The 27,785-nt window shown below is 34.7% G+C and overlaps 1 long non-coding RNA gene across 2 annotated transcripts in view; it reads right to left on the bottom strand.

Moving 5' to 3' along the window:
- The window catches only part of LOC144332701 (uncharacterized), an 80,550-nt gene that overhangs the window by 14,684 nt on the left and 38,081 nt on the right, over window positions 1-27,785 (bottom strand). The window contains exon 3 of one of the 2 annotated variants that reach the window (XR_013400679.1): window positions 17,153-17,272. The exons of the other annotated variant lie outside the window; for it this stretch is intronic. This is a non-coding gene — a long non-coding RNA (uncharacterized LOC144332701). Of the gene's footprint in view, window positions 1-17,152; window positions 17,273-27,785 lie in introns of those variants that run through there. 2 annotated transcript variants of the gene reach the window in all.

Here is a 27,785-nt window from a genome sequence, read left to right as displayed (position 1 = left end):
TAAAAAGTCAGTCCTACACAATCTTGGACTATTAAAAATCATAATTAGAAACTATACAAAGTTTCAACAACTAAAAAAATTAATAATGCTTTTATTTATAAAAAACATTATGTACTTTAAGGCATTCTCATAAACATCTTTCTGTTTTCGTTGACATGGAATTATTTCAAAATTATATGATTCCTATGTACCTATATATATGGCACATAAATTTTCCACTCTTTTATTCATTAACAAGTAGTTATTAAGTCCCCAATCTTTTTCTTTTTTTAGTTTAACAAAGTAGTTTCCTAGTTTTTTAGACAAGGAAAATGATTGAGGACTCAATTTTACTTATTGAGGACACAATAAACTAGTTATAGTAGTTTAACAATCCAGACAAAATCCTTGCTGTCATGGAATTTACATTGTTATGGATAAAAAAACAAAATACATAAGTGCTATGTCAGATGGTAATAAAGGATATAAAATAAACACGGATGTGGGGATAGGAAGTGGATACTAAGATTGTCATGATATGTGGGATGGTCAAGGAACGTGTGGCTCAAGAAGAAATCTGGCTTAAAAGTATTTCAGTGTGAAGGGATAAAAATGCCAAAGCACAGTTGGTGTAATCAAAGAGCAGCAAGGAGCAAGTGCAGCTGGAGCTGAGTGAGCAAGAAGAAGGTTGGGAATATGCTGGAATCTAGATTATATGCAGCATTTTAAGCCATAGTTAAGAACTTCATGGAAAAAAAAAAAAAAACCCTCAAAATCATGATGTTAGTTGATCTAATTACCTGACTTAATTCTTTTCATGTAATATGACTATACAGCATAGGAGCAAATCAGGTTACTAACATGCCTGTAAAATACTCCTTGGATAACATTAAATTTCATAATAATGTGCTTTATAAATATCATATATACATAAATAATATGTTCATGCATTTGCCTGGTTTTCAATGGTCCTAATAGTGTTGATATTTGTTTATCTTTTGAAATTGAATCTTGAGTCTCTAAATACCTGTGACTCTAGGTTGATTACTAAGAGAGAGTGTAATCTGTTGTGTGGGCTGGGTGGGCAGAGCTGCTGACACAGTGCAATTCAGTTCAGTCCAGCCCAGTTCTTGCCACTCCCACACACCGTGATTAAAAACATTTCTCTCCTAACCCTGCCACAGGGCTGGAAGTTACCACATTATTCATTGAGTTAAGGCACTGGAGGTTGCTGATAATTATCTAAATACTGTTTGAGAGGAGAGGCAAATTAATCTGTAACTGTGTAAAAATATTTTCAAATCCAATTAGCTGGGCAGTCACCCAGTAAGACACTGTGGGAATGGGGCAGAGGTGAGGTTTCATGAGGCCATGAATGTCAAAGTTTGTGGACATAGCATTTCCATGGAAGTTTTATTCAGAAGGGATCCCTGCACAGCTGAGAATCAGAATGAGAGCACTGGAAATAGAAGCAGATGTTTAACTTATATCTTTAATTATATTAATTATTTTCAGGGTTAACTCTGCTCAGGGAATAGCAGCTAGAGTCTGGTAGAAAGTGTTAAGACCGCAGGAGCAGAAGACCCGAGTCCTTCAGTAAGCCATGAAGTTGAAGAATCAGACAGGGCAATGTATGTGAAAACACTTTCCTGTCTGAGAAGTAGAAGCATATTGTAGAGCTTAGCTTACTGTAGGCAATAAATAAAAGAGTCACATTAATATTTAAGATTTGCTTCGCTAGAATTATGGCATTTAAAAGTAGCAATTTTGTCTCAGCCTCATGAAATCAGTCATGTCAAAATACCATTTTACAAGTTATACATACAAAACCATCCCTGAAAATTATTATTTATCTGAGCCTCATCCTATTCCTAATCTTCTCCAGCTTCACATAAGTATACCCATCAAAGTTTTTAAAATACTAAACAATTACTGAGTGATTCCTGCAATATCCCTTCTGACCTTAAACATATATCTAAGCTTCAGCCCATGCAATGCTGTTTCTCTGAAAATTTAATTTCAATTATTCCAAACCACAATTGGAAGTCTGAAAACCTCTTTTACTCCCTTTATAGAGAGTTGATAAAAATGAATAAGGAGAAAAAAGAGACTCAGAGAAGTTAACTCCAGCTGTCACTTCTGAAAAGGTTGTTAAAAAAAAAAAAACCCAAAAACTCATAGTCTGTCACCACCTTTTCCCAATCTCAGTGCCAAAGATTCCACAAAAGCAAAGAGAAGAGAATTGTTAAGCCTAATATCTAATATAGACCATTTGAAACATCTGTAGAGAAAGAAGCTATTTTGGCATTGGTGGGAGGATAAATCGACAATCAAAGATGCCATAAATGGAAGGTCTGCTAGGAAGGAAAACTCACTGGATGGTCATTGTCTTTCCCCTAAGAGATCCCTGCCTGTCCCACTGCAAATGAGAGGCAGAAAACAGCCGTGCCTGTTGGTACTGGCCTGTGATCAAGGAACAAGGGCAGGGTAGAGATAGGGACTTCCTGAGAAGCAAAAATATGAAAAGAGATTCAAGCAGACCCACCAGCTTCTGAATATTCCCTTTCCTCCAACTCTTCTCCATCTACACTTGAGGAATAGATGGGAGAGAGCTCCTGGTCAAGGGTGGAGCCTGAAATGATTCCCTGTCAGGTCCAAATCCAGGGAAGTGCCCAAACTCTATTGCAATTAGAGTGGTCCTGCACACAACATCCATGAGAGACCCTGGGTAGGAAAAGTATTAAAGGTGGGATGGAGATACTAGATATTTTTGTATAGCACAGCAAAAAGCACCAAAAATTAATAGGTTTGAAAATGAAGATTAGTAATTTTTCTACATGGTACTGAAAGCAATAAGGAAATGAGGAATACAGGTAAAAAATAATAAATTTTATAATAAAAGTAGAATTCTCAACAATTTTTTGAGTCCCTCTGGGAGAAAAAAATGAGAGATGAAAATATTTGAGTAAGTAATGACTCAGATGTCTCAGAAACAAAGACGAATTAAGTATTAGACTGAAATGGCCCAGAGAATTTCAAACTCAAAGATGGGAAAAACAGCTACCAAAAACTTCTAGAGAGGAAGAGCAGCTCATCTAGAATAAATAATCAAACCACATTGATTTTTTAATTAGCATGTTTGACTGCAAAAAAAAAAAGTAACATTTTCTAAATTTTGAAGAAAAGGAGTTTTGAACCATCTCACCTAAGCATAAGAGTTAAATTACAAATAATTTTAGCAGTAAGGCCTTGAAGAGTTTATCATCCAAAGACTTTCATGACATTCTTGGAGGAAGTACTCAAACATGATAAAATGAACTCAGGAATATTGTATATGACCTTGAAAGTGTTGGTAAATGACTAAAAATACAAGGATTAAATACATCTATATATCTATTTGATTATTAATCTTCTGCATATCTGCATATGTATCTATACATCTGCCATCTATCTATCTACATACCTACTTTTCTATATGAAATGACATAACTAGACTTACAGATTATAACACTATGATGAGAGGGTAGAGAGTCAGGGACTTTGTGGAGACTAGGCAATTACAAAATGCACTAAGGCATCTCTTTGTTCTGGATGAAGATATGAATATTGTCAAGCTGAAGAAATTTACAGGAACAGATTATATATATACATGCCTACATTGTTGTAGAAAATGAAGAGTAACCACAAGATAAATAAAATTTATCATATGTAACCTTCAGATCAGAAAGAAATTATGTATCTAATAGAAAGCATAAAGGAATATAAAATAACTAAGAAGGGAGATAAAATTAAAATAAGATGACTAATAATAACTGATAGAACAACAATCAACCTAAAAAAACTCTTTATAAAACAAATAAAAGCCTGAAACCCACTTGAAAGGAGTGAATAACAAAAGTTTGAACACAAAGGCATAGAAAATAGTATTTCAGGCAAATATGAAACAAAAGGAAAATGTATTAGCAATTTTAATTCCATATAATTAATTTATGATTACTTTAAAAATTTCATAAAATGCAAATAGAAATGTCATATTCTGGTAAAAGAAACAATGAATAAAAAACATAAACATCAAAAACTACCTACTTTGATTATAACACAATGAAATAGAATTGGTAATAAGAGAATTACTTTAAATCTAATACATCTGGAAACTAAAAAGTGTACTACCAAATATTTTTGTGTGAAAGGGGTTTTCGTAAGACAAATTAGAAGATACAATGCATGACAATGAAAATTCTATATGTAAAAACTTATGTGATACAGAAAAATCTGGCTTAGAGAAAGATTTATAGTTTTGAGTATATTAAATACAGAGCAAGAAAGAATGGAAAGGAAAAAACTTGAGACACGCATTTATTTCAATAAGTTAGTAAAACACTGAGAGAATTACGGAGTAAATCCAGTTAAACAAGGAGGTAAGTAAGAGTCAATGAAATAGAAAATAATAAACAAAATAAGAGAAGTTTAACCATTCACTATCTGGTTCTTTAAAAATATTAATAATTAGACAATTATCAGGTGACCACTAAACAAAAATAGAAGCAATTTAGAAAGAGAGAAAATCCATAATGAAAAAGAAATGACTAACTACAGGGACATCAGTGTTTGTAAGATAGTAAAATAATATTATAAACAATCATACAATAAAATTTGAAAATCCAAGAGAAATGGTTAAACTGGTGGGAAATTTATATGTAAAATGCCAAAGTGTTACAGAAAAAAAAATGGAAAACTTGAATAGATCATAACCTAGTAAATAAACTCAAATAATGATTAGAGTACAACCCTCCTTCTCAACAAAATGTCACAGAATAAATGAGTTTTATTGACGAGTTCTTGCACATTTAAGGTTATTCATCTATAAACAGTTGCAGAATACAGAAATAGAAGTGTTCAACTTAGTTTTATGAAGTTAATGTAATTTTTACTCCAATTGGAAAGCATAAGTACAAAAAAGGAAGAATTGGATCATTTAAGTGATGACACATGCAAAAACAAACAAACAAACAACTATTTAGAATAGTTCATTATAATCAATTAGAATTTATTCCAGGAATGCAAGTGTTGTTCCACAACAGAAAATGTAACATTTTACCATATTAATTGAAAGAAAACAATGAACTATTTCAATAGAATTAGAAAAATAAGTAATAAAATTAATATCTAGTTAAGATTACCAAAGAAAAAAATACTTTAGTAAGCTACAGATAGAGGGGACCTTCCACAGCATACCAAAAGCCATAGTACTGAACACCTACCAACAGAAAGTATAGAAAGAAATATTTATGTTCTGTTTAAGATTAATATGACCAGACATGTACCTCAACACCATTACTCTTCAACATTTTATTAAGTGTTTTAACAAAATTTATAGGAAAGGAAGAAAAAATAAGTATATGGACAAGAAAGGAGAAAAATACTGTCACTTTTTTTTGCAGATTGATCAACCCCACAGATCACCTGAAACTCTATTGGCACTAATAAAATAATTTACAAAGCTTTTGGATAAAAAATTAATTTGTCATAATTAACTTGCAAAAAAATAATAATGCCCCTTATACAGCATAATCAACTAGAAATTTCATATGAAAATACATCATTCACAAATAACAAAAATTAAAAATCATTTATGCATTAGCCCAAGTAAAGATGTAGGAAAAATTTATGGAAATAAAATTAAAACTCTATTGAAAGACATAAAGTAATACATAGACAAACGTAAATCTCTTCATGCCCACACAACAAATCTCTCCATGGATGAAATAGTTTACTATAAACATATTGATTCTTAATAAGTTAGTTTTTATAATCTAAATATGATCTCAACAGAATTTTTGAAGTATTTTGTAATTGTAGGCTAAAATTTACATAAAAACATAAAATATTCTTGAATAATACATTAGTTCATTTGAACTGCTATTATTTATTTCTGACAATTTGGGAGGCTTGGAAGTCCAAAATAAATGTGATGGCAGATTCTGTGTTTTATGAGGACCCACTTCCTTCTTCATAGATGGCCATTATCTCTTTGGTTCTCACATAGTGGAAGGGGCAAAGGAGCTCTTTAGAGCCTCTTTTATAAAGGCATAAATTTCATTTATAAAGTCTCTACTCTTATTATTCAATCACCTACCAAATCTACCTTCAAATACCATTTTATTGGGGATTAGGATGTAACACACGAATTTGGGGAGGACACAAGCATTTAGTCTAGAGCGAATAGGTGTGTCAATTTTGAAAAAGAAGACCAAATAAGGGAACTCACTCTAGAAAAACTAAAATATAGGTCAAAGATACAGTGTGATATTTATGACAAAATAGACATATATACTAGTGGAATAGAATAAACTTAAAAATGTGTACAGAAAATGGACTCTTCAATAGGAAATAAAATAGGAAAATTGACTAATTTTATGAAATAGTTTGACTACTGTGGAATTCTGACTGAATCAACAACTTACTTTGAAAGGCATAATTCTGAACAAATAAAAAATGTAGGCGGAGCGTGGTGGCTCACCCCTGTAATCCCAGCACTTCGGGAGGCCAAGGTGGGCAGATCACGAGGTCAGCAGGGCAGATCACGAGGTCAGCAGTTCGAGACCAGCCTGGCCAATATGGTGAAACCTTGTCTCTACTAAGAATACAAAAATTAGCCTGGTGTGGTGATGTGCATCTGTATTCCCAGCTACTCGGGAGGCTGAGGCAGGAGAATCGCTTGAACCTGAGAAGTGGAGGTTGCAGTGCACTGAGATTGCATCATTGCACTCTAGCCTGGGTGACAGAGCAAGACTCTGTCTAAAAAAAAAAAAAATGTAGCTGACAACCATAACAGAAATATGTGATAAATTTGCATTAAAATTAAAGATTTCAGGTTAAAAAATGACACCTTTTGTAAAGTGTAACAAATAGTTCCTTCTTTGAAATAATCACTTTAAAATTCTAAAAACTGTCAAGAAAATATGCAAATGCCTACACATGTGCACACAGACAACATTCAGAAATTTCTGTTGAAAAAATGGGCAAAAGTGGTAATTCATAGAAAGAGAAACATGAATGAGTAATAAGCAAATGAAATGGTTCCTATAACCTCATCAGAAATGTATAAATTAAAATGACAATGTAATGTTCGTTTATTCTGATTGGTTGGTAAACTTAACAGGTCATAGTGTTTCCAAGCATGGTGAAATTTGGAGAACCTGTGTTTCCAGTAGGAGTGTAAATGAATACAACTATTATACAGAACAATCTTGCCCTACCTAGCGAAAGTAAGTGTACATGTACTCTACAGTCACACCCAGCTATGGAACCCAAAGAAAATCACACATTTTAACACTAATTTTGGAAAGAAATTTCCAAAGAAATGGAATTTAATTTTCAAAGAAATGGAAGCAATCTAAATTTGCATTTCTAGTTCAGTTGAAAAGCGAAATATGGGTTACTGTAAAGCAATAGGAATATAATAGTAAACAGGATATTATATAACAAGATAAAGAAGTCTTAAAACCATTATGACAAGAGAATAATGGAAGAAAGAATGAGATCTATAACACAATTTAAACACACACAAGATAGTCCTATGCTTTCTACATATATGATATTTTCCCGGTCAAATATTAAATATTAGAAAATGACTGTCTATGTAAGAAATGGATACAGGGGGTATTGATGCTGACAAATGTGCAAAATAAATAAGAACTGTGAACTACTGGGAATGGCTAAGACAATTCTTTTCATCTAGAGACCAAAGGGAAAAATAAATTCAGATAATATTTATTTTCAAAATAATCACCAAAATTTGCTTTTTTTCCCCCCAGGAAAAGTAAAGTACAGAATTGGAGCTGGTAGAATTAGGAGGAGAGCATTTATTTGAAAGTCCATAGGTAGATACATTAAAGTTACTTGCAGTTGTCCAGGGATGTTATCCGACAACTTCTTGTTTGGGCTTATTACTTGGCAGTTTGTAAGTGACTTACCATTTGAAGTAGCCCCAGAGATTAGCATTAGGAATGGACGAAACTATAATCAGATAAGGGAGATACAGTTTTTTTCAATTGTCTCAAACGATCTCCAATAAAATCCTGGATCAAAATACCTTCTTTGAAATAACCTCAGTACTAATTTTTTCAACAGAGAAGAAAAACAACATAAAAAGTAGCTCAAGTCAAAATAACTGGCCTAAAATATCAAGTAGCTTAAAAACACCATGTAGCTGTCCAAGATATATACATTTTATTTTTGAACATTATCAGTTTGATTAACAGATCTGAATAATGATCATATCCTACAAAGAAACTACACAGAAGTGAATTTTTGTATTTGTGACTGAATAAACTTATATGAAATACATTTCCTTAGCACTTTCTCCAGAATATTCACATACATGAATCATTAAATAAAAGAACCTCTCAACACTATGTAAAAACAAACAAACAAAAAAACAAAAAGCAAACTTGTTGACAGTGGAAAAATTGAATACTGTGAGAAATGAAATAATTACATTATAAAGCTCTCTCTTCACATTTATCATATGAAAATTTTAGTACTAAAATATGTAAGAAACTACAACTCAATAAAAAAGAAAGAACCCAACGTAAAAATGAGAAAAATAAATAAATGAACATTTTCTCCAAAGAAAATATGCAGATGTCCAACAAGTATATGAAAAGATACCCAGAATCACTAACCCCCAGGAAAATGCAAATAAAAATGTAATGAGATATCACCTCACACCTGTTATAATGGCTACTTAAAAAATAAAAAAAGGTAAGTACTGGCAAGGATGTGTATGAAAGGGAACTCTTTTACACTGTTGGTGGGAATGTGAATTGGTGCAGCTACTATAAAAAACAGTGTGGAGTTTCTTCAAACAGAATAAAAATAAAACTACCATATGATCCAGCAATCCCCTTTCTGAGTATAGATATGCAAAGGAGTTGAAATCAGGAGGTCAGAGAGGTATCTGCACTCCTATGCTTACTATAGCATTTTTCACAATAACCAAGATACGACAACAACCTACTTGTCCATTGATGAATGAATAGATAAAGAAAACATTACACATTACACACACACACACACACACACACACACACACACACAGAGAGAGAGAGAGAGAGAGACAGACAGACACACACGGATATTATTCAGCTTTATGATAGGAAATCCTGTCATTTGAAACAACATGAATGAACTTAGAGAACATTATTGTAAGTGAAACAAACCAGACACAGGACAAATGCTACATGGTATAATTTATATGAGGAATCTAAGATAGCCAAACTCATAGAAGCAGAGTAGAATTGTAGTTGCCAAAAGCTAGGTCAAAGGGGGAAATGAGGAGGTATTAGACAAAGATTACAGAGAGTACAGAGTTTTGGCTATACAAAATGAACAAGTCCTAGCGATCTACTTTACAGCATACTTCCTATAGTTAACAATACTGTATTGTGTACTTAAAAATTTACCAAGTGTAGATCTTAAGCATTCTTATTAAACACACACACCCATAGAAACAAAATAAAGAAGGTAGAAGGAAATTTTTGAAGGTGATGGATAAGTTTATGTTATGAATTATAGTATAGTGATGCATTTACAAGTATAGACTTAATTTCCAAACTCATTGAGCTGTATATATTAAATATGTATCGCTTTTTGTATGTCAATGATACCTCAATAAAAGGTTGTTAAAAAGTAATAATAAAACACGCACTCACTTTCTGTTGTCTGGAACTCTTGTCTGGCAGTGGAATTACAAGTACTAAGATGAGTAAATTGGGCTTACACAGTACTATATAGAGTTTCTGCATTAAATAGCGATGATCACAAAGGGTATACTTTTTAAACACACCATTTTTCAAAGGACTACTTTAACTTTCAATTTGAGATTTATTCTCACTTCAATATCTTTATTCTGAAATTGAATAAAACCTGAAGGAACCAGACTCCTTAGATTAAGTGTCATTTTGTTTAAAAAAAGCAACATTCATTAAATAATCAGATATCCTATTTTCTTGGCACCACAGAGAATAAATGCCAGGTATAAACCTAAGCCAGAAGCAAAAAGAGCTAAATAAAAAGTTTCAGTATGTTGCTTTTATAAAGGCAAAATCCAAACACCTTTATCTTTTGAAATTTCAATTTTAGGAAACAACATAAACTGCTGAAGTGATTGTAAACCTATTGCTCTTTAATACAACAGCTGGAACTTAAACAAAACAGAATTGGGAAGTAATTTGAATGGACTATGGAATGGATACTGTAAATACTATATTTTGAATATCTGAGATTTCATATGAAAAGGAAAAAAGGAAACAATTCAAAAACAATTATTCCAAAATGTCGATTATATTTTAATATGATTTTCAATTAATAATATGTTATTCACGTAAGCTTGATCAGAATGAATAAACATTGGAGTATTGATGTCTAAGGATCAGAGAGATGAATGACAATTTATTGCAAATTTTGTTGAGTATGTGGTGGCTTTAGTTCAGAGTATGGTAAAAATATTTATCGATTGCTTAGTATTTTATGAACACCCTTTAAAGTACTCAGGATACATTAGCGAACAAAAGAGACAAAGACTGTTTTCCACAAGAAAGCTGATGCTCTAGATTACTTATTTTAAAACTCTAAAGATGAAATTTAAAAAAATTTCATATTGGCTCTATCAAAAATCAACAACTTGATTTTTTTCTGATACATTGATTTTTGTATTTCAATTAATTGACAAAAATCAAAATAACGTTTAATGCTCTAACCTGCTCAGGCAAAAAATGTAACATAGAGATAATATAAAATATTAAAAGATCGTATTCTACATTCTTTTTCACTTTAAGTAGATTTCTATTGTTGGAGCATAATTAAATAAAAGTCAGAGTTTTCTTATTTTATGATTTAATGATGAGATTTTAAAATCCAAGTTACTCTTAATTATTTTCACTCTTTTCCCTTAAATATTTTTCTGGTTTTTAGACAATGGAAAATATATGGCACTAGTAAGCATGGAAATTGTTCCAAATTTAAAACTGAGCATGTAACCCAAAATCAAATTTGTTTTATAATCCTCTGGGTAATATAACAAATACGGCAAAGTTGTTCTTCAAGGGTGTAAGCTTTCAGAATTGAAGCTCATATTCTAGCAATTGAAGTTAATTAAGCTTCAAATAATTGGAGGGCCATTCAATTCTGTAAATAAAAATGTAAGAAGTTGTACTTTTTAAAGAATGCAGATATTTTTATTTTATTTTATAATTTTTTTTTTGGATGACAATTCTAATTACAGTAGAAAACTTTGGATAATAATAAAACATCACTCACATTGTGTGGCATATATTTTTTCATGAAAACTAATTAAGGGATCTTGACCACTGAAATAATGTGGTATAAAGACAGGCAAAGTACTTATTTTCTAAAAACTCTATCTCAAGTTAGATAGATTGTTTAATGACTCAGAATGCTAAAAATGTGAGCCTGACAACTCCATTTTCAAATGCAGAATATGAAGAATATTGCTTTAGGCAGCAGTCTAGATGAGGTAATTGGACATCAAATAATTCTGTTGAAACATTTAATTAGGCATAATGGGTGTATTCAAATACAGGTAAAAACGCCTGAGTTTTGGACTCTGGCAGAAATCAGAAATGACTTTCGGCCACTTCTATTTGGTCATAATATTCACCCGCATTTCTCCCTCTCCCTCTCTTTTTCCTATATTGTCTCTTTCCTCAGCTTAGCTGTAGCGTTAAGGTTATTATTAATATAGTACAGTATTTCCTTAAAGTAATTAAAGATAACTCACCTTATTTTTCATTGTATATCTACTCTTAGTGAATAGCTATTTTCCACAAATGGAATAAAACCGTGATTATTTACTTGAACTTTCCATAAGAAAGGGTGAGAAGAGGCCAGATGCTGTTGCTCACGCCTGTAATCCCAGCACTTTGGGAGGCCGAGGTGGGTGGATCACGAAGTCAGGAGATCGAGACCATCCTGGCTAACACGGTGAAACCCCGTCTCTACTAAAAATTAGCCAGGTGTGGTGGCGGGCGCCTGTAGTCCCAGCTACTCGGGAGGCTGAGGCAGGAGAATGGCGCGAACCTGGGAGGCGGAGCTTGCACTGAGCCCGAGATTGTGCCACTGCACTCCAGCCTGGGCGACATAGCGAGACTCTGTCTCAAAAAAAAAAAAAAAAAAAAAAAGAAAGAAAGAAAGAAAGAAAGAAAGAAAAGAAAGGGTGAGAAGAGGAGATTCATAAATTTTTTTAACTAGGCTTTGTTTTTTTAAAATTTGGTCTGAATTTATTTCATTCTGATTCTCTGACATGTTACATTCTTATATAGACAACCAGACTAGAGAAAATATTCCTTAACATACTGTGTTTCTCTGGAAGATCTTTTTTTCCCAAAATACCTTTCTGAATCAACATCAGCTAAGGAATATATTCCATCCATGGTGGCAGTAGTTAATAAACAATAATAATAATTACATTTTTTAAAAACGTTAATTTGTTTTCCATTCTTCGTGTTTTCTATAAACTATATAGCATGACATTTCTTTATCACTGAAAGGGCAGTCCAAATATTTCTATTTTCTAGCTGTGTTATCAATATATGAATTATTTCAAATATATTTTATAATTATTTTCTTAGGTACCTAATTAGGGTAATGTTTTTGTGATAGTCCTTCAAGATAACGTATTTATAATAACCCTGTTTTCTATAAATAATATTTTGCTGGAGCATTTAGGACTTGGGATTTCAAAGACGAAAAAAATGATAACTGATTATTATCATTATTAACTTGAATATGATTTATTCATTAAACCCTTATCCATGTTTCATAACTCAGAAATCCTATGTGTTGATGATATAACAAAGTATAAAAATTATAGATGTGGGCAAATACATGAAGTATGCACCATATACAACAGTGTCATAAATTAAAACTTAAATACTTAGTCTCTTAGTTACTTAAAAATCACACCTTTGAACATAAAAAACTTGGTTTTATACTTTCTCAAAAAGAAAAGATAAGAAAATTGAATAATGAACATTCTAGAGTGATGTTTAATTTTTTTAGGAAGATATTTAATTTTTTTAGGAGGGCACTTTCTCACACTCTGGAATCATCTCTCAGTATAAAAAATTGATAGTCTATTCATAACTTTGATGCTGTCTTTAGAAAAATAATTTAATACTTGATAGCTGCAAGTTATATTGAGTTGAATGATTTAAATTTAAAGCTTTGTGTCTTATATATAGAATTCTTATTTTCTCTTCTTCGGACTTGTCTTCTCCATCTTTTTAACACAGGTAGTATGAGTTAGGACGGTTTTACGACAAATGTGTCAGATGCTTATTATAAGCAGTGAGTTGAGTTTTACATTTGGGAGATTGCTGTTCATTTAGACAGATGAGAAGATAAACATTTGTCTTCTAATTAGTTGAGGAATACTTGGGAAGAAGAGACACTTTAGAAACTATCTTGATAAGCAACAACAAAAATAAGGTATAGGTATAAGGCAGTCCTAGGAGATATCCTATAAACAGGCTTGGGATGATAATAAAGGCATAATCAAATGAATTTGACTCCAAATGGATATGGTTAGCAATGAGAGAAGAAAATCTGAAAATGGTTCAAAGCCTTTCCTCTATCTTCAAATCTAGCAGTATAGCATGTTTAAATATATATGGCCCTGAGCCCTCTTCTGTCTCCTTTCACTTTTATGGACTCTTGCCACTACATTGGATCTACCTGGATAATTCAGAGTAAATTCTTTATTTTAAGGAAAAACGAATAGCAAATTTATTACAATTGCAAACTTAATTCCCCTTTGTCATATAACGTAACAGATTCACAGGGTCCTGGATTATCACATAGACATCTACAGGGGCAAGGGCATTATTCTGCCTACCATAGCTTGGAAATCAATGGTGGGATGGGATCAACCACTGCACTTTACTTTATTCTGAGGAAGAAAAGCATTTGCAAAGTTGAGGAGACATTTTGGATAATCTTATAAAATATACTGCATAGGGACAATGATAGAGCCAGGAGACCATTAGAGACGAAACTGAGAATGCAATTAGAGACTGAACAAGGACTGTGTTTAAAAGCCAGGGACAAAGATAAAAGTTTATAGATACTATTAGATAAAAATAGAATTTAACAATCAAGTTTATTGAAACAACGTTAACCATAAATTGTACGTTAATTAATAGAACCCTTAAAATTCGAGTTTTAGGCATAAAAATTTGCTTCCCACTTAATTTGTGTTACATTATTTGGATGCAGTTCATTTTATGATGGCACAGTCCTTATTAGAGATTCTTACCTAGGCCATATTGTATATCTAGCTCTCATTTCAATTTGGGACCTGGAAATTTAGCACTTAAATTTCCACAGGAATAGTCTAGGTAATGAAGGTTTTAGAATAAAAATCTTTTACGTTATTCTTAAGCACTTCCCTTGCTTTGCCCTCTATAATTCTTGAAAGCAGTTGACACAGCAGGTTTAGTTCTTTCAAGTGAGTTTCAGATGGAGGGAAAAGCCCTAGTTTCCATTTTAGAGCTGGATCTTTGAGAATGATTAAGGTTTCAAGTGAATATCACAACTCATGAAAAAAATCACTGGCTGGAAAATAGGATCTGGAAATAGCAACAGCAGTAAAAGTAGATATGCTCTGGAGAATATACGTCATTAAATTAGTCAACATCTTAATTACATTTCCTTTCTCTGTCCAAGAGCTCGCTGGGAAATATCTTGTGACTGTCTTCATTGATTCCTAATGATAGAACTGTCAAAATCATATTTTTATGCGCTATGTTTTCTGGTGTGTGTGTGGAAGTGGGGTGGGTAATGGGAGAATGTGTAATGGGAGGAAGAAGTGTAGTGTCAGCTGGAATGTAAAATATTCAAAAACACTAGGTTCTGATGTACAAGTATTTGGTGTTTAAATTCAAAACTGAGAGAACCCAGAGCATTTATAATGATGATCTCTTTAAAGCTCCTGCAACAGCATATGTTATTGATTCCTCAATATTCTTAAGCATGTGAACTATTTTGTCTTTATTTCTGCATCTTTTTATTTTTCCTTTTTATTATTCATTTTGGGGCATGAACTCTCAACATGCAACCTCTTCAGCTCCTTGACCTCACTGCCAATGAGCTGCTTTTCCACTCTACCATTTCATTTATTTTGATTGAATACATCGCTGCACCTGTAAGTACCCTATCTTCAACCAGTAATTAAATCACATCACATTCTGATCTCAAACTTCTCCCATTTCAGCTACTTTTACATGTAATCTCATTGATATCTTATGTCTGCTGACCACCTTTCATGTTTTTCTTCTTTCCTGTCCTCAAATATCTCTATATTTAGTTAGAGTCTACTGTTCATATGTCAATACACTCTTGATAATGCTCTCAATTACCTGGTCTTTTTGCTACTTTGTCACATTCATTCAGCCAAACCCCATCTGTGAATCAGTCCAACTCCTTGCTCTCTCAGTGAACGAATGCATTTGATCAGCTAATTTCTATTGAAAAAATTCTTACAACATGGCAAAATGATTATCAAATTAAAATAGGTCTGAAAGTTCAATAATTATATTACATTATATATGCATATATGCAAAAAACTCCAAAACTTATATTTACAGTTTTGAAATTTCTGGACTCAAAAACTTTCGTCCAGCTGGGATTTCAATATTCCCTATTTGGATGTTTCAAAGGTAACTACAAGTCAACACCCCTAAACTCATATTGACCCCCTTCACTTCAATTAATTTTTTTTTAGTGTTTCTAGCATCAACATCCAAGCCAGAAAATTAGGAATTATTTGTGACATTGCTTTCTCCTTTTCTCCAACATGGAGTTCAGTACTGTAAATTGACTTTATTTCCTAAGTATTTCCTAAGTCAGTCTTCTCTCTATCTCCACTTCTATTTCCCTGGCCCTGCTGTGTGGTCTGCTGTCTGCTGCAATAATCCCCAACCATTCTCCCCATATCCAATATTGCACCATTAAACCTTTTCTTCACACTACAACCACAGTATTTTATGGAATGTAGGTTTAGATATGTCACCTCTTGCTACAAAACCTACATATGTGCCATTATTCATAAAACAAAAAAATATTTGACAGGGCCTACAGACAAGGCCTTCAAGGCTGATTCTACTTACCTCTGCAGCTGAATGTTTCTCCTTTCTTCCTGCAGCTTTCAGTGCTCTGGTTTCACTGACCATTTGACGAGGCTATAAGAGCTATATTCAGGCTGTTCTTATGCCTGAATGCTTCCTCCTTATTTTATCTTCCCCACCACTTTTAACTTTCTTCCTTATATGTTCAATTCAGCTATTACTTTCTCAGAGCAATTTCCCTGCCATACACAAAAAAATAAATGCCAAATGTATAAGCTTAATAGTGTCAGCAGCTTTCTGACATAGTACTTATAATAGTTAATTTTATAACTTTTCATGCTTCTCAGATTAATTTATCATTTAATATATGGTAAGTTCACTAATGACAAGAAATATAATGGGTTTTAAATAAAAATCCTATAATACTAGTAGATTAGTCTGTTAATGTCATTCTTTAATCTCTTCCTGCAATTTGGAAGTACCAACTTGAATTTTGAGATTGTAATAAATAAAGGGTAAAAAGATGCCTTTGGTCACTGCCATATGACCAAATATTAAATCCATCTTGTGGTTTCTCCACCAAAAGATTCTGTTTATATTATTTACCTTTTAGTCATAACTTTTTTTGACCACTCCACTATATTAAAGAAAACAACAACAAAATTAAGAATATGCCCAATATCAGCATGACTAGACTGAGTTTTTACTTAAATTCCCATGAATGCCAGCTTCCCATCTACATTACTAGACTGCTATGTTGCATAGCTCTTCATTCTTTAGTGATTATTTGTTCCACTTCTGTTGAAACCAACTTCCTGAATTTTGGAAACTGTTAGAGTTATAACAGTCACCATTATATTATTTATTTATTACATCTCATCTGTTGCTTTTTCTGCATGCAATTTTCTTATATGTATATACAACACATATAATACATATATATAATTTTAATTTGGGGGGTACATATTGCAGAATTTTCTAATTTTCAACTTATTTTCAAACTTACTTTGTGCTTACATGTTCACCATTCAGATTTCTAACTCACCTTTTCTGTATATGAAGAACTGCATTTTGACTTTGCATAATTCTATATAGGTCAGTCAGTATACTCAGCTCTTATTCTGTGTGGCTTGTCCTGTGGATTTCTAAGAACAGATGGTGCCAAATATAAGGCTTTAGTCATTGTTCTTCATTCCCAGGAGTTATACTATGTACATTTTTTGTAATGCTAAAAATTTGCAAACCTCTCTGCTTAAAAATTTTGTTTAATTGTACCAACTTCCCATAGAAGGAGCTTGCATTATTATTATTATCATCCTATTTTATGGATAAGAAAATTAAGTTCAAAATATTTAGCAAAGTCAACCAAAGTCATATAGTTATTAATTGACAGAACTGAATGGCTTCTTATGATCCTTTTGATCTTTGAATTTGAAGTCTAGTCCTCTTTCAATCACAATCTTTGCTTTCTGGTAACTCTTTGAAGTTCACACAGAAAAGATCACTTCATTGTGGGGTAGTTATAAAAAATATATCATAAATCCATATTTTTCTACTTGGAAGTCATTTTGAGAATGGCCAGCATGCAATGGGCCATTAAAGATAATAAAAGGAAAATAAATGTGCACAAGAAAATGTCAGTCCTGCACAGTATAAAACCACAAAGGAAAACTGACCTGCCTAAGCATGGTCAAATGTAGTCTCAAAATCATGCACATCAAAGTAATGGACTGTAGTCTCCTAGGAATTACATGGAAACTCTGAGAGAAGTAGACTATATAGCTAGGCATTATTTGAAACTATGAAGGTAATATTCTCTGGGTTTTCATCCTACAATTTCTCACAACAGGTTTTATTTGCAGAAATGTATCATGAAAATTACTTTATATATAAAATCGAGAGGTTATTAAGTATATCAGAACATAAGGATAGTGCTCTATGGAAGCAAATGCGCAATATAGCACCACAGATAATATTATTCTAATTACAAATGTAAGTCGCTGAGTTGATTGCTAGAAAACTAGTTTGGGTCTTGGGATATATATATATACACACACATATATATATATATTTTCTATGTATGCTTCTGTTTAAGGATGAAAGAAGTGGAAAAATTAGTCTTAGCTTGATTCTGAGAATTAAGAATAAGTTTTACTATATCTATGATAATTTGTATTTTATATTATTATACCATAAATATAACTAGATCTATGTTTTGGAGGTCACATATTTAGCTGTGTCATCTTTCACTCCTTATTTGTCAATTTATTTCACCAAGATTTCAGTGGGAGAAGATCTAGAAACAAGAGAATTTAAGACCCAATTTCTGTTTTCAAAAAATGACATGTTTTAGAAAGATATGCTGACATGAAATAGCTAAAGAAATGTTTCCAAATGTGGTTACATTCCCAAATGGGTGGTATAGGCATTCAGAATATCACAGAAATTCAGAAAAGGGAGCAATTAGCTAAGACTGGAATAGTCTGTTAGTATAGGTTGCTTAGTTGGCATAAACCATAATTACTTTTGCACCAACCTAATAGGATCTAATTTGCATTGTTGAGTTTGTGGGAAATAGAAGCCTCAGAATGAGGTGAGAAAAGCGTATCCTGTTCAGCAGGGGTATGTTTTGGCAAAGCTATAATGTAGCAAAGTAAATCTAAGAAACATTTACAGATATACATAATCTAGAAGTAAAATGGGGGAAAAGGAGCATTTTGGACAAATATACAAATAAGAATGGCTGAATTCTTATGGATGTTATTCCAACAGCTTGCATGGAGAAACATTTTCTTGAATGTAGCTTTAATGTCAAACTGCAACATAGATAAGGCATATCTACTGGAAAAATAATTTGACTAAAGAGAGTACCTATAGTATGTGACTTTGTTTGACTAAAGCAGGTTAATGTAAGAAAAGGAGAGGTTGAGCATGTGACTAACTGGAGAGGGTATTAAAAGGCCTGACAATCGCAACTTTAAATAAATATGCTAGCAGACAAAATACAAATGTGAGCCACAGTGAGTTGAGTCTACAACCTTTTCTGGACTGTGTAAGTCTTGAAATTAGGGGATGGTTTTTTATGGATGTCAGTATCCTTCACCCAACGTAACAGTATGATTGAATGAATAAATGAATGGCTATCACCTAACAACTGGTTCCTTTGTTGAATATGGCAGTAAAGCAATTCACTGCTTACAAAATATTCTTGGCTTATATGTGTATATATAAGTCATTCACAGATAATATGGCAATTAATAATTCGAGATGTTATGTGATTTGCTGAAAGTCAAAAAGTCCATAAGCGAAAAGGCTTGCTTTCAAACCAAAATCATCTGATTTTACATCCAGTGAATATCCCATTGCGTGTCCCCTTAAAGTCACTCTGATATAAGATGATGGTCAAGCCTCAAAAATTTGGAAATCTGCCAAGATTGGAGGTAAGATTGCTTTAGGGTAAAATAACCTCTATTTTGCCCCATTTATTTCAAGGAGCATTTTAGGGACTTTAAGCAGTATCCATTTGCAGAAATGCATTGCCTTTCTCCTTCAAATGTATAATCTATGTCCTCCCAGAATTCAAATCAATATGATGACCAAGTGATTCATCTCCCTATGTCTTAGTCACTTATAACTGTCACTTTGAGGAACACTTACTTCATTGCTCCTTCCTCATGTATCCTGGACATTCTGTGGTGCAAATTCTGTTAAAAATTATTTAAAATATTTTAAAATAGAACAGTACAAATAAATGTAGAGTCAGCCTACTTTTTTTTTTTTTTTTTTGAGATTGAATCTTGCTCTGTCGCCCAGGCTGGAGTGTAGTGCCACCATCTTGGTTCACTGCAACCTCCGCCTCTCAGGTTCAAGCAATTCTCTTGCCTCAGCCTCCCGAGTAGCTGGGATTACAGGTACCTACTACCACGCCTGGCTGGTTTTTGTATTTTTAGTAGAGACAGGGTTTCACTATGTTGGCCAAGCTGGTCTTGAACTCCTGACTTCTGGTGATCTGCTCACCTCGGTATCCCAAAATGCTGAGATTACAGGAGTAAGCCAACACACCTGGCAAGACTTTCTAATAGGTTGTTTTAATCTACCTAAAAACTAACACTTTACATCAAGGAAATAAAGTGAAAAAAGCTCTAAAAATGTGAGGGGGTTTACCGAGACTAATTATTTATGAGTTTTCTTTAGGATTTTTGTGTGAAAGAGCCTTTAAAAGTTACTCCATTTTCAGAATTATCAACTACAATTAAAACTTTTAGACACTTTTGTTTGTCTTGAAAGCTAGGGAAGTGGGAATAATCAGAGCACAGTCAAATTCAATGGAGATTTAGAGAAACTTTTCTTTGTCGTATGGACTTAATCAGTGAGTACTAAGTAAATGTTCAACAAAAATTACAATAATAAAAGCAATTATATGAAAACAAAGTTAGGAAAATATTTCCAATGAATATAGACTACATATTTTAATATAAACAAAACACTTAAAAGCAATATTTTAGAAGTTGACACAGACTTCATATAAATGATATATATTATATTAAATTTATTTGGAGCAATTTTTATTAATTTCTTATAACCAAATCTATATGACAATTATCCTGAAAACATTCATCTGTAAGCAATGATTCTTCTTAGAGATCATGAAAGTTATTTATATGAATCCAAGACATTTTTTTCTAGTTCAGAACAGTAAAAAAGAAAAACCAACAATCGGGAATAGGAAATCAACAACAGTCACCGTAAGCAACTTTCTCACCTACCAGGGCTTATCTAACTCCTTAGGCCAACACATTTAAATTAAGTTTTTCTTTATTACATTAATTATAATACTCATAGTTAGTGTAATAGGATGTCTGATATCTATATTGCACCATCCGTGGTTTTAATCTTCTTTTCTTTAGGACCACTTCTTAGTTTGCAACATCAGGAAGTTTATTTTTAAAGATCAATATGAGACAACCAAGACACTGAGAACTGCAGGTGAATTAAGCAGCGTCACTTGAAATGTGCCATCATCAGAAACCTTAAACTGTCTTCCTATTTGTAGACAGGAAAATGTTCTTAAACCAATCAAGGAGCTGTGGCATTATGTACATCGATCGCAGCCAGGGAAGATGCCAGTTTGAACATATGCCCCAAAATAAAATGAAAACGGCAGTTTGTAAATGAAATGATACTAATAAATCTTAATGATAAGATGATAATAGGGATGCCTCTGAGGAACTCTAGGAAAGGTCACAATTGACTTATCATAATTAGAGATTTAAGGTGTTAAATAGTGACACTATCTGTCTAGGATTGTTATTGAAAAACTGTGCATTCAATAAGTATAGAAATAATACCTGTACTAGAATGTTTAGAAGTAGGGAGAAAAAGTTTGATTACTTGCATTTAAAAAAAGGAAAGCAGCTGAGACCCAATGTAAAGAACAGATTTGTTGCCAGTAGCATGAGACTACAGTCTGGATTCAGTCAGTAACCAAGAGCCTTGTGACCTTGGTGAACCATGCTGGCTCTTGGTTCTCTTCTCTGCTTTTCTTTCCCTCACCAGACTTTATCCCTGATGTTTCAGGCTTGGGAGCCATGTTTCAGTTAAGAGACAGAACGCACTCATGGCAATAACAAGCAGGTGTGTAATGTCTCAAAGTATAAAGAACATCATGTTCCTAGCTAAATGCTTATTAAAATTAAGAAGCTTATTGAACATCTACTAGGTAACAGCAATGTAATATTCTGGAAGTGATGGCAGTGGCAGCCTGTCTAGAGTGGCAGCTGCCATGATGCCAGCTGCAGCGGGCAGGTACAGCCAGCACTGCATGCTCCAGGGAGCTGGTGGGAGCCAGGAACAGGCAGGAGGAGCCCCACCTTCCCAGGCACAGCTGCAGCTGCCCACGTCACAGCTGCGAATCCAGGCATCTCTGCACTCTCAGGGGCCTGGGAAGATCCCCCGTTACCCCTACAGGCTTGGAAGTGTCTGCTCCCACTGTTTGGCTTCTCTCCACTTCTAGCACCTGCTTTGATCTCAGAGCATGATTGGGGCCAAGTCTGATTGCTATCCCAGGCTGACCAGGTGTGCACACACTCAGAGAAGTATTAACACACCAACCCTCTGCCACCTTCGTCCCCTCCAGATTTTGGGCACCAACTAACACAAGAGGGAGGCCAAGGGCAGGGCTGAGGGCAGGTCATTGCTGGCCTGCAGGAGCCCCTTGGCATGAACAGCCTGAGTGCCATGAATGGCAGCAGGAGGCAGACAGGCTCCTGGGAAGAAGGGGGCAGGTCCCTATTGAAGCTCCATATTCAAGCCAGGGAGGGCCTGAAGCTTGGGGGCCAGGCTGCTAGTCCTGCAGACTGTAATGGGAACTTGTTGTGCTTTTTCCATGCCTGCCCATAGCTGCCCATGAACCAATCAGTGTACACTTTCTCCCCTCTGAGGCCCATAAAAGTGCTGGACTCACAGAGACTTAGGAAGACAACAGGATGGCCTGCTGCAGAGAGGACCTACCCAATCCAAGGTCTCCTCTCTACTGAGAGCTGAGGAGATGATAAGATGACCAGCTGGGGAGACGAGCTACCCACACCAGGTTCTCCTCTCTGCTGAGAGCTGAGCAAACATTGAGACTACTAGCTGTGAAGACGAGCTACCCACTCCAGGGTCTCCTCTCTGCTGAGAGCTGAACACTCATCGGGACACCCTGGCTGTGGACAAACGCCACACACTTCAAGTCTCCTCTGAGCTGTTCTATTGTTCAGTAAAGCTCCTCTTCACCTTGCTAACCCTCCACTTGTCAGCATACCTCATTCTTCCTGGGCACTGGACGAGAACTCAGGACCCACCAAATGGCATGGCTGAACACGCCCTTCGTAACACAAACAGGGCTGAAACATGCCCCTTGTTCGCCATGTTGTGGGTGATAAGAAGGAGAGAAGAGCTGCAGTCCTTCAGGGATCCCAGACCTAGGAGTTCCCCAAGCCAGGACTGTGACACCCTCTTTGGAGCTCTGCGATTCCTGGTGCCTTCAAGCTTCCGGGTGCCGCTGCATTCTCTAATGCCATCTGTGGAAGATACTTGTGGGATGCCTGCTTCATCTGCAGCCTCACAAGTAGTTGGCTCTTCTGCTAGAGCCTGGAGCTGCCCACCCCACACTACTGCTTCCACCCACCTCTCTTTCATGTTCCTGAAAAGAGTTATTATGTCATGTTTTATCATTTAAAAGTGATTGGGATTGTGATATATTGGGTATATGTCTCTTTTGTCTAAGGGAAGTGGCTAATACTAAGCTCCAAGTGAAATCACCCAGTGCTACCTGAGCATCCAATTTTTTAAGAAGAATAGAATTACACATTTTGCTTATGACATATCCCAAATTGTAATTGTTGATAAATAAGTCAATTTTTAAAATACCACCAGGGCTAATATTTATTATCCCTGAGTGAAGAAGTCTGTCAGAAATATCCTGTCTGAAGGCCATGAGTTGGTAAAGGCAATGTAAATTTCTCAGCTTTTGAACTGAGAAGTGAGTAACAATTAGTTACATTGGATACACTAAGGTCCCAGCATCATCAAGTTCCAAGACCATCAAGAGTGAGCATGTTTTCTCCATGTGGCTTTTCCTCATAACTTGACTTGGTTTCAGACAAGTAGGTCCCTTCTCTCTGTATTTTGTATATGCTTTTCTGTTCATTGGCTCAAGTTCATCTGTTCCTTTAGAAAGTTGACGGCTTTATCTCTTTAGCATTGGGTTTGGCAGAGATAAGAAGGCAAAGTTTTGCTTGAACTAAAGCAAATGGAGAATATTACTTGTTCTTTTTTTTTTTTTTTTTTTGAGACGGAGTCTCGCTCTGTCACCCGTGCTGGAGTGCAGTGGCCGGATCTCAGCTCACTGCAAGCTCCGCCTCCCGGGTTCACGCCATTCTCCTGCCTCAGCCTCCCGAGCAGCTGGGACTACAGGCGCCCGCCACCTCGCCCGGCTAGCTTTTTGTATTTTTTTAGTAGAGACGGGGTTTCACCGTGTTAGCCAGGATGGTCTCGATCTCCTGACCTTGTGATCCGCCCGTCTCAACCTCCCAAAGTGCTGGGATTACAGGCTTGAGCCACCGCGCCCGGCTTGAGAATATTACTTGTTCTATGATGTTTAAAGCCCAGCCACGTAATCCACAATGAGTTGTGAATCATGTTAAGAAATTGAATTAAATAATCAAAAAATAACAGTACCTGAGCGAAAAACTAAATTCTGTTTTAGAATCATTTTTTTCAGGTTTGTTTTTAAGACCTTTGTTTATTTGGGCCAGGTGCAGTGGCTCATGTCTGTAATCCCAGCACTTTGGGAGGCCAAGGTGGGTGGATCACTTGAGGCCAGGAGTTTGACACCAGCCTGGCCAACATGGCAAACTTTGTCTCTACTAAAAATTCAAAAATTAACTGTGTGTGGTGGTACATGAGTGTAATTCCAGCTACTCAGGAGACTGAGGCATGAGAATCTCTTGAACCTGAGAGCTGTGATTATACCATTGTGCTCCAGCCTGAGCAACGGAGTGAGAAACTGTTTCAAAAAAACGTACACACACACAAGAAAACAAAAATCACGAAAATTTTCTTTATTGGTAAAAAGTTGCTAGGCAATCATTCTAAATCTATGCCTCTACTGCTTCTTACATACAAGCTAGAAAAATGAATTAACACGACTCAACTGTCATCCCCTTTGATTTTTCTTCTTAACCAAGGTATACGTGAATGTTAGCTAAAACCAATGTAACTATTGTTTGATTTACTTTTCTTGTCTTGAGAATAATTTTCATTCATTCATTCATTCATTCATTCAGGTATGAATATATTGATGTAATAACCATGCATTTTTTATGTGACTATTCCATGTCATAGTTTACATTATCAAATATTTAAAAATGCATCCCTACTTTAAAGAAGTTCACAATATAGTGGAGGAGATTCTGAGAAAGTTTACACACATACAAGCACACACTTGCTGTATACCGTATAACAAGTAATGAAGGAGATAAGAGAAGTGCATCTATCTTATATCTATCTCAATTCTGTTGGTCATTTTAGGATCATTTCTGACTGCTCCAAAGATAAGGAACAAGCTCATTCTATAATTTAGATGGATAGCTATACCAGTCTCACGCCAAAGATTCCACAGATGTGTCCAAGCTTAATCTATCATCTTAAATTTCCCTTACCTAAAACCAAACAAAGAAAGAAGCCCCTGTATTTTCTGCTAGCTTCTTTAGTATCATGATTTTTAAAAATGTGTTAAAGCCTGAATCATTTCTTTTAAGAAGTTGAAATTGGGATGGGACTTAGAAATTCTAGGGAAGCCTTCTTTTCTTTTCTCTGCTCTTGCCTGAATTGAGGTTGGAATGTTTTAATACCAAATGATGTCAGGTGGAAGTGAACATTACTTTCTGAATCTAACTCTAGGGTGAACACCTCAACAAATGGGCCAAAGACTTAATTTGGCACTGATTCAGAAAATCCAGAATTTGTTGCTGTTCTAACCATGTCTCAGTGGGTGGAGGTGGTATGTATCAAACAGTTAAAAGGATAATCAAGAAAACAGACCATTTTACTGAAGGCAAGTTTATATTTTCTTTACACAAGGACTTATGTCACTTGGAGGGCCTGCATCATCATCTTTAGGATCTTTGATAATAGGCTGTGTTTCCTGCAACTCGGGAGAGTGACACTGTGGTTGTTTACTGTTCCCTGCTTAGATCTGAGGAACTGGAGCTGCCACCTGACAGAGTTGCTTTCTTTGTCCTACTTTTTCATTAACTCCAAGAAAGCTGTGTTCTTTATGCTATTCCCTTATTCATGGAGAGAAGCAGACATGATTAAATACATAGCTCAGCTTCAACATTTCCTCAACAATGAAATGTCTTTGCCCACTTCACTAAATTTGAGTCTGTTATTGTTTGCAAAGACCAGATACTACTTTCTTAGAATTTTTGAATACTCTCTTTTAAAAAGATTTTTAACCCCATAATCACTGACAACATTCCTTTTCTACCTATTTTTCATATTTAAAAAAGTTGGCAATATTGACAACTCATCTCTCATGAAATCTTGAACGTACATGTTAGGGCTGGGACTAGGGGCTGATAACACTTGTTTTAATATTATAAGAACACTGAGTGCTTTAATGGCATGGGATTTAAGACACCATAAAGAGTGTGTTACTTCCTGAGATGACGAGAATGAATTGCAAGAGGTTCCTGAACTTCCGTTACCCTCTGCAACATGAACTTCTTTGAGGAGTTCAACAGTTTGCTGTTTGAAATGCTCTGTTGATTCGGGAATTTAAATTTTGTAATAAGAGCTCCCAAGATGGCTATGCCATAAGTGAGAACAAAAATTAGAGGCTATAGAGATAGACTGGAATCTGAATTACTGTTTTCATTTGTTTTCCTGGAACTTATAAAACTTTACTGTGCAATGCCACAGTGAAATACCAAAAGGAACACTTTAACCCAAATGATTAGCTTTCCAGTTCCCCTGGGCCACGTGTTGTTTAATAAAATAAAGCAACAAAACAAAACAAAACAAACAAAAATATCCGCTACGCACTTTGTTGGCAACTTAGCACTTTTTCCCTCATAACCCACAGACTTAGTAGGAAGAGAATAGACATTAAGAGTAAGTGCATGTGAAATATTGAAAAGCAGTAAACATGAATCCTTTCTTTGCAAAGGACAGTCTCAGAAATGTTTTATCTGCTAATTCACTTAATTCAACAAATTACATCTACCATGTTTCCAGTGCTTTGTTTATCGATATAGTGGTAAACAAAATACACTGACTTCATGGACCATTAGGTAATATTTGTGAGAGGATGCAAATTGTATCGATAAGTATTTATATAGGTATCTCTTGCCTATGTATGTTACCTACTTACCTGTATGAGGTATATTTTCACAAATATTTATCAATTAGATCTTCTGTGTTGCTTATGAGTAATTCTCTCAATTATCTTGAAAGGTGTTCTGTTTATTTTTTTAGCTAATATACTTGTTTGTTTTTGAATTGACATGCAACTGACGTTAATTAACCAGGTTGCTGTCAAATAAGCATTTTAGCTGGGAAATTGTTCATTTGATTACCACCATTATTCAGTCTCCATAATTTTGCTTTTGCTATTAGTTGCTTGAAATTATCTTCCACAGATGATTACCATAATAATTGCTTCCTATTACTGAATATTACCATTATTCTAAATTTTAATTATTGTTGCTATGAACCACTTTGGAATATATGTTGAGGAGAAAGGCTTAGCAATACATTTTTTTTAATCCTAATTTTTTTTCTTTTTCTTTTTTTTTTTGAGATGGAGTTTCACTCTTGTTGCCCAGGCTGGAGTGCAATGGCGCAATCTTGGCTCACTGCAACCTCTGCCTCCCGGGTTCAAGTGATTCTCCTGTCTCAGCCTCCCAGGTAGCTGGCATGCGCCACCACGCCTGGCTAATTTTGTACTTTTAGTAGAGATGGGGTTTCACCATGTTGGCCAGGCTGCTCTCAAACTCCCAACCTCAGGTAATCTGCCTGCCTCTGCCTCCCAAAGTGCTGGGATTATAGGCATTAGCCACTGTACCTGTCCTAAAATATTTTTAATATCCTAAAATTGTTTGTTGGTAAAAC

The sequence above is a fragment of the Macaca mulatta genome, chromosome 11, assembly GCF_049350105.2.
Source record: "Macaca mulatta isolate MMU2019108-1 chromosome 11, T2T-MMU8v2.0, whole genome shotgun sequence".
Lineage (NCBI taxonomy): Eukaryota > Metazoa > Chordata > Mammalia > Primates > Cercopithecidae > Macaca > Macaca mulatta.
The sequence above is the reverse complement of the archived record's forward strand: the minus strand, read 5'-3'. Positions and strand labels throughout refer to the sequence as shown.